Genomic DNA, 8,761 nt, shown 5'->3' with positions numbered 1-8,761 from the left:
AGTTTGGTAACGTTCTTTCAAATCATTTAGTAAAAAACAAAATGATTCCACATTTAGTCGAAAATAACTTATGAATCTGAAAACTCTGGCTTACTTGGTGTTAGGAAGTTCGAAACCATTTGAGTGATCACGAAGGCTTTCTCATATGCGCAACACATCAGTTTTGGCCCCTTATGAATCTGAAAACTCTGGCTTACTTGGTGTTAGGAAGTTCGAAACCATTTGAGTGATCACGAAGGCTTTCTCATATGCGCAACACATCAGTTTTGGCCCCAGTTTATCATCGTAATATAAATCAAAACTTTTTGTCCATTTTAATAATTATTCACCTTTTGGTGAGCAATAACTAAATTTTTTTAAATGGTTTTGATTTTTCGTTTAAAAATTTTCAGCTGTTTAATTATCAGTCAAATCTTCATTTTTTAGTGAAAATAGTTGAAAATCGTAATACCAAAAAAGAGTTGGGTTGATCTGAAGTTGAATTGCTTCAACTTCAATTAAGCCGAGTGGAGTTGAAAACCGTAATAGGGGTATAAGACTCTGGGCTTAAATATTAACAGTTATAACTGAAGTTAAAAAAACCCAAAATCATCAATAAAGTGGAATATTAAAAAAATTTCCTGTAGAGAAAATAAATTATTTTAACAGAAAAGTACTTTTTACGATTATTTGTCAATTGATCAAATGAATAAATTATCATATAAATTGACATAAGGACTTGCCAACAGCTAAATGAAGTCGGATGAATTATGTTTTTAAAAAGTATATTCATTAATTATAAAGTTTATGGAGCTTTTATTTTATCTTTTACTTGAAATTACAAAATCGACAAAGTATCAAATGAATAAATTATCATATAAATTGACATAAGGACTTGCCAACAGCTAAATGAAGTCGGATGAATTATGTTTTTAAAAAGTATATTCATTAATTATAAAGTTTATGGAGCTTTTATTTTATCTTTTACTTGAAATTACAAAATCGACAAAGTATGCTACCAATTGTTAGTAAAGAACAACGGCCATGTTAAATAATGTAACCAATCCGTAAAGGGCGCTGCGCTTCTAAACAGATATGCGACCAAATATGTCCGTATGCTCTTGAATTATTTCGATGATAGTCCCTACTAGACATCCTTATGATGTCAGATATAAATAATGTTCTACTTCGTAATGTATTTTTTATTTTTTGTATACATGGGCAAAGTATATAAATAAATTTAAGCAGTACGAAAGTCATAAAGCCAGAATTGTGAATGTAATGATTTTTAAATGTAAAAAGGGAATAGTTTCAAAAATATGTAGAAGGTAGTGAATTAATTAAAATATAAATACCTAACTAAGAGAAAGAGATGTACTGCAGCTTCAGATATTTAAGTATAATATATGATTTAAGAATAAAGATCTACACTTTCGAAATATACAAGAAATACAAGAAAACATTTGTATCATGTTGCTATTGAAAATTCTTGAATACTTAATTTTTTTAAATACTTGATATTGTTGCAGAACTTTATGTAAAAAGGTGCAAATTTTTCACAAAGATGTGTTCACTACATGAAGTAAATTACTTTTACGATGACCCCCCGTATATGTATAGCTAGTATTAATTCCTCAAGGAAGTGTTTGAAGCCGGTGTTACGGTTTCCAACTCAATCGCTTTTTGGTTAATGACAAAAAAACTTCTATTAAAGTATTGTCAAACTTCAATTTTTTGTTGGTATTAATACCCTTATTATGGTTTTCAACTCCCCTCAGTTAAATTGAAGTTCAAGCAATTCAGTATCAGATAACCAAACTCCCTTTTGATATAACGAATTAAATATTTCATACTCTTAAATATTGCTACATAGTGTATTAGTTTTGTTAACATAACGGTTTGTATCATCTCAACCTAACCGAGTTAGATTTAGGGTTATATATACGTAAATGATCGGTGGCAAAAATACCCCGCTGAACCCTCCCCAAAGGTGCCGAATGGTAATAGATACTACAGTATCATGACGTAGGCATCGACGGTCTGCCAACATCCGTTGGCTGGGGCACAAATGAGGTTTAACGCATAGGGGACCAGTGTACACAGCAGTTGTGGACAAGGGCGCAGGGATAAGATGATGGTTCCAATTAAAGACACCCTTCTTCTGACAAGGAACTCACAAATTGGAATATATTATATATACAGATGCGGCTTTGAGATCACTTAAGTCTTTTAGGGTTTCGTCTAAGTTAGTGAAAGAATGCCTCGATCTCTTAGTGGAGCTAACATCCTATTTCACGATAAACCTGCAATGGGTCCCAGGCCATAGTGATATCCCTGGGAACTGTGAAGCGGATGAACTAGCCAGAACCACCCTACAACTAGACTCCGGAAAATAGATAATATATATGCCTATGGCTACTTGTAGGTATTTAATCGAAACACATGTTATAAAAATAGCTGAGTTTTGTTAGAATCAATACCTGAGTTGCTGAACAAGCTGGCAAACGTTGAAATATGGGCCACACATGCCGATTATTAAAATTTAAACGGAAAGACATAAGAACTCTGGTGCGAGTACTAAAAGGCCACTATCTAATAGGTAGACATGCCAGTGGAATAAGAACGCCATATAATGATTATTGTAGAAGCTGTCTGGAGGTAGAAGCGGAGGAGACTAATAAACATCTTCTATGTGATTATAAGGCGCTATATAGGAAAATAATCGCAATCATCGGCCGAGGGTTTCTTAACGACGTATCGGAGGATGCACAGATTAAACTTTTCTTACTTATGAACTTCATCAGAAGCATGGGGTGGTTCAGAGAAGAACCAATAGAGTGAGGGAACTTTGGTACCGGTGATAACACAATGGGCCTAGGTGCGTCGTTGGACAGCCACTCTACCCACTTACCTACCTACATAAATAATCATGATAAAGAGACGAGTTGAAATCCGGGTGACTGTCTGTCCGCCCGTCTGTGCAAGGTGTTACTTGAGTAAAACATGGTACCCATGTTTCTTGGCACCGAATGAAGGTTGGTATTGTCGAAGGGCGTAATCGGACCACAACCACAAAACACCGTTAATCGAAAACCAATAAATTGCCATAACTAAGCTCTACAATAAGATACAATACTGTAATTTGGTATAAGGAATCGCATTAGAGAGGGGCATCTGCAGTCCACAATGTTTTTTAAAGTGGGCATTTCCGCGCCCCCTAATAGGTTTAGTGTACATATCTCCTAAACAGCTTAAGCTATGACAACCAAATTCACTAACTAAATAAACACGTCAGAGACTTTGAATTTTACACATAGGATGGTATAATTAAACTTTATAGGAGCCCATACAAAAATTGGATAATGGGCGTTGCACCGCCCACCTTTAGGTGGAACCTATATCTCAGAATCTATTTGACCGATTTCAACCCAGTTTGGTAAGTGACATTATCCTGACATGCATTACGGTGCAATAATGGGGAAAATCGGATTAAAACCAGGACTACTTCCCATATAACACAAATTTAAATTCCATCTGATTTTTTGGACATACAATTCCGATCCTCTGGTTGACGTTTTACACGTCAACTCAATATATTAAATTTAGCCGGTTCGGTTAAGTTTATGTCAGGAAGTAACTCTATTCATACAACTAATTGAATCTACGACCAATAATATAAGTTAATAAGATACAATTTTGCCTGAAGGTATTTCCCCGGATTTGATCCTTGCAAGTTGCAAGAACATGAAATGTTCGGTTTCACCCGAAATAAGCTCTTTCTTGTTAGCTATAGCCCGGGGGAATCTTCATCATGAAGGCAGGTAAAACCTAAGCGAAGGAGCTTAGCACGCAACCATTCCCACGAATAGGCCCTAATTTTTATCCGGTCGAGGATTTTGGACTCTGAAGTTTTCTCCAAATTACTTAAGAGAGGTGTTCTGCCGCTACAACAACAACAATAAGACTACCTAATCAGTCATGAACGCTTAAGAGGAAACGCTATAAGACATGAAATATCAAAATCAATATTTAGACAGTAATTTAAAAATTGTATTTGTTTGCACTAATACTAGGGATGTAGAGCAGGTCCGCGTCCATGCGGTGCATCCTGAGTAACGCTAAATGACCTGCGGCCTTTCTAAAACTCCTACGGATTTGACCTTTGCTAGACATGAACATAGCTGGGGCTATTAGATGGATCGATTTGAACCCAGGGCTAGTGGTCGTGGTATTCAGTCACCTGAGTATGCAGGGGTGATACCCTGCAGAAATGGCTGATGGGCTAATGCTAAGGAAAATCAGAAATCTGATCAGCATACTAGCACACTTGAGTGGGCCAAAACGGAAAGTGGGGCCGAGCGAGCCCCACACCTCGATGAAACGACAGAGGTCGCATGAGGGGGAATCCTCCCTCGGCAAAAATCCTCGGGTCGGAGCTGCATCGATGTTTAGCGAAATCGCTAAACTCGCTAACTCAATAGAGCTCGGTGTGTATGACCGCAACAGGGGACATGTAGCCATCTCCCATGATATGTGGAAGCGGGAGGGAGGTTAGGCTGGAGAGGACCGAGGAAACATATCGGCGCTGATACTCCTAAACAAAGAGTCTCTCGCTCCTCTCAGCGTTGCAAAGGGGGCCATAAGCTATGGCTTCGAGAAGGTCGTTCTGAGGATACTCCCAACTGAAGCCAGGGCGGATGAGTCGCTCCAGCTGGGGTGGAAGAGAGTGGGAGTGTAACCCACTCGAAAATGGACATCGACCCTATCCTCTCGAATTTGGTGAGCACGGGGGACGGATCGTCAGGTGATGATGGATCTGTCTTCAGTCTCGAGCGCCTGTTCGAGGAGGCTGGGGTCAACAGTACGGACGATGGTGCGGAACTCGCACTGCTGAGAGGAGTTTGGAAGATTAGGATCCTCCAAATTAACTTTCAACACTCAAAGGCGGCTTCGCCTAGGACGACGTTGTCCTTATCCAGGAACCGTGGCTAAGCCGCAACGGTATCTCTGGTTTAAGAACAAAAAGTCATGAGCTCCTGGCGGCAAGCAGCACAGGTAGAACCAGAGCCTGCTTGTTGATCAGAAACGAACTTAACGTTTTTCTTTTGCCTAATTTCAGCAACGAAGATGTCGTCACTGCTAGACTGAAGGACAGTGCTGGAGAACTCTGGCATGTCTCAGCCTACATGCCGCACTACGACGAGGTGGAGCCACCTCTGTAACCGCTGAGAAGAGCTCTGGCTGAGCCCAGGCGCAAAGGAGCCGCAGTCTTAATAGGCTCGGATATCAATTCAAGGCACTTAGTCTAGGGGACCTTGGATATAAACGCAAGAGGTGAGTCACTTTTTGATTTTATTTGTAGTGTAGACCTTTCCATATGCAATAGGGGAAACTGCCCTAGCTTTGTGATAGCTAGCGGGGCGGAAATCCTTGACGTTACATTAGCCTCTAGGGAAATTACTCCCGTGATTTCGTAATCTCCCTTCTCCGATCATAAATATATTGGTTTTAGCTTGAACGCCTCGCGCTCGGAGCTCAAAACCTATAGAAATTTCAGTTAAACCAATTGGGTCCTGTACTGCCGGAAGCTTCGATCAGCTCTTCCAAGTGCATCTATCTGCGGATGCGATTAATGAGCTCGTCGAGGCTTTCAGCTCAGTTAGTAAAACGACTCTTGAAAGCTCCTGTGCTCTGAGAACTCAGAAAAGCAAAGGGAAACCACCTTGGTGGACTTCGAAGCTAACGGAGATCAGATCTTCGAGCATAAGACTTTTCAACAAAGCCCAAAAAAGTGGCTCTAGTGACGACTGGCCATTTACAAGTCCGAGTTGAAGAAAGCCAAGAGAGCCTCGTGGAGGACCTTCTGCGGTAGTATAGACGGTTGTCATGAGTCCTCACGGTTCAGGCGCATTCTTGCAAAAAATCCTACTCCATTGGGGTATCTGAGAAATGCAGATAGTAGTTGGACAACGAGCAGCGAGGAGTCGTTGAATCTACTCCTGGATGCTCATTTTCCGCTAAATCGCTCTTCTGAAGAAGTGTCACTGGGGGAGCTTGAAGAGGGCTGTACAGCCTTCTTGAACCTTCTAGACTATCGTCACCTTACCTGGGCGTTGAAATCCTTCAAACCCTTCAAGTCCCCAGGGCCTGATGGCATTATACCGGCGCAGCTATCAAGATGTCATGCAGCTGGGTGTTAGATTGGGCCATGTCCCGAAGGCCTGGAGACAGGTTAAGGTTGCGTTTATTCCGAAGGCCAGTAAAAGCTCTAACGTGGGTTTCACAAAAGGTTTCAAACCCATCAGCCTATCTTCGTTTCTGTTGAAAACGTTGGAGACACTGATGGATCTGTAGATTAGGAGCAGAGTACTGACGGGTAAACTGTTAAGGGCGCAGCATTCCTTTATCAAAGGCAGGTGGGTCGACACTGCTTTGCATGATACAGTGTCATGGCTGTCGGGTGACAGCCTATGCTGATGATGTGGGTACCTGAACGTGGTATCTAGTTGGCGAATAGAGCCGTCAACCCAAGTAAAACCGAAATGATTTTATTTACTAGGAGGTATAAGATCCCAAATGTGCCTCTCCCCTCTTTCGGGGGATAACGCCTTCAACCTGCTAATAAAGTGAAATACCTAGGGCTTATCCTCGATAGAAAACTTTCCTGAAGGAAACAAACATTGAGGAGAGAGAAACGAAATCATCAGTCGCCTTATATTGCTGCAAAGGGGATAGGGAAAAGGTGGGAACTCTCACCTAAGGTGGTGTTCTGGCTCTACGAAACCGTACCAAGCCAATGATGTTCTATGGTGTGTTCTTATGGTGGAGGGCGCTCGAAAGGTCCGCACTGGCTAAAAAGCTTGAGCGGGTCCAAAGAGCGCGCTCGTCGGATTCTCCGGTACACTGCGGACCACACCAACAATAGCTCTTAATGCTATTTAAAACATAGCACCTGTGGACATTACTGTGAAGTGTGCTCTAAGGCCCAGGGAAGCTGGGATTATGAAGAGGTCCGAACAAGGACTAGCCGAAATTCTTTCCTACTTCAGCTGCATTCCGGAAATTTTAGATCACTGCGTCACTGAGGCCACTCAAGGCGGCTCTTTCTCTGCTCATATTCCGACGAGGGACATGTGGATGGGAAGAAGCCGCTGAAGAAGAGGTGCGGTGAGCTTTTCCACGGATGAATCGAAGCTAGGAGGGAAGGTTGGAGGGGAGTTTTTCTGCAAGGAGCTCTCCGTCAATCTTAACTTCAGGCTACCAGACCACTGTAGTGTTGTGCCGTCTTGTTGGAACCACAGCTTCTGGCCATCATTGTTGTTCAATTCAGGAATGAAAAAGTTAGTAATCATGGCTCTATACCGATCACCATTGACTGTAACATTCTGGCCATCATCGTTTTTAAAGAAGTACGGACCAATGATTCCACCAGCCCATAAAGCGCACTAAACAGTCAGTTTTTCTGGATGTAACGGTGTTTCGACATACACTTGAGGATAAGCTTCACTGCAAATGCGGCAGTTTTGTTTGTTGACGTAGCCATTCAACCAGAAGTGCGCTTCATCATAAAATGATTGTAGTGCGCGATAGGTATTCCGCACAGAATCATAATTTTTGAAATAAAATTGCACTATTTGCAAGCGTTGTTTAGGCGTGAGTCTATTCATCAAGGTATAAGGGAGAAGGGAAAGTCCCATTAACAGTAGTTTCGCCGCCTCTGAGGCGTACGTTCACAATAAAACCAACATGGCGGCCATGGTGAGTTAGGGTGGCGAGGGGTTAAAACGGGTTGCGCATAGCAGAAAACGCCTAAATAATTATTTATAAATATTTTAAATTTTGGTTATTAATTGATGTTTAATGCTAACAATATATAATATCATACCATGTTGATATAGGTAAATATGCGGCATATTTTTAAGCATTTTAAATAACTTATTAATGGGCAAACTGAAAATTCAATTTAACCATGAGTGGACGGGAAGAAATAACTATTGTAACAAAATTTGATACTATAAGTAATAATAATTTATATAATCAAAAAAGCAAAACTTATCATTGCCATACAAGTGATAATAATTCATTTAAACAATAAAACAAAATTTATCATTGTATTTATATCAAGAAATTTTACTAGTGCTCTAATTTAAGTATAGATTTATTTAATCACAAATTTTTTTTACGTTTTATATATCAGCAATTAATGGTGGATATATGTACAATAGTTTATTACAACTTTTGACATACCAAATTACCATATTATTATATAGTTCTTAGTTTAGTTTTTAAATATATAGACTTCTAAAATAAATTATTTTTTGAAGTTGCAATATCTTTATAGTATAAAATACGGTAGGCATATCAGGAAGTTGTCTCTGTATTTCAGCCTGTAGCCATTATAATATGTACAATATTTTACATATAATTCTTTACATAAATCAATTACCATATTGTTCTATAGTTCTAAATTTAGTTTTCAAATATATAGACTCCTAAAATAAATAATTTGTTGAAGTTGCAATATCTTTATAGTATAAAACATTTTATAAGGGTAAATAAAATACGGTAGATATATTTCTTTTTTAAAAAGTATTATAAAATTAGCTTGCGCAACACTGTTATGCAATGCTCAATAGCAATACTGGCATTTGAATTTATTAACAACTTTTAGTCAAACGCATTAATACACACCTGCTCATTGATACAAATTCTTGTTTGAGCAGTTTTATCAGAAGCAATATGAAATATTCATTATTTTACGAAGATTGTATTGCAAATTTTT

At 39.4% G+C, this 8,761-nt stretch overlaps 1 pseudogene; it reads right to left on the bottom strand.

Moving 5' to 3' along the window:
• The window catches only part of LOC138856927 (uncharacterized protein PF3D7_1120000-like), a 191,756-nt pseudogene that overhangs the window by 34,649 nt on the left and 148,346 nt on the right, over positions 1 to 8,761 (bottom strand).

This window comes from Bactrocera oleae, chromosome 4 (assembly GCF_042242935.1).
Source record: "Bactrocera oleae isolate idBacOlea1 chromosome 4, idBacOlea1, whole genome shotgun sequence".
In the NCBI taxonomy this organism is placed as follows: Eukaryota; Metazoa; Arthropoda; class Insecta; order Diptera; family Tephritidae; genus Bactrocera; species Bactrocera oleae.
This window is presented reverse-complemented; position numbering and strand designations above follow the sequence as displayed.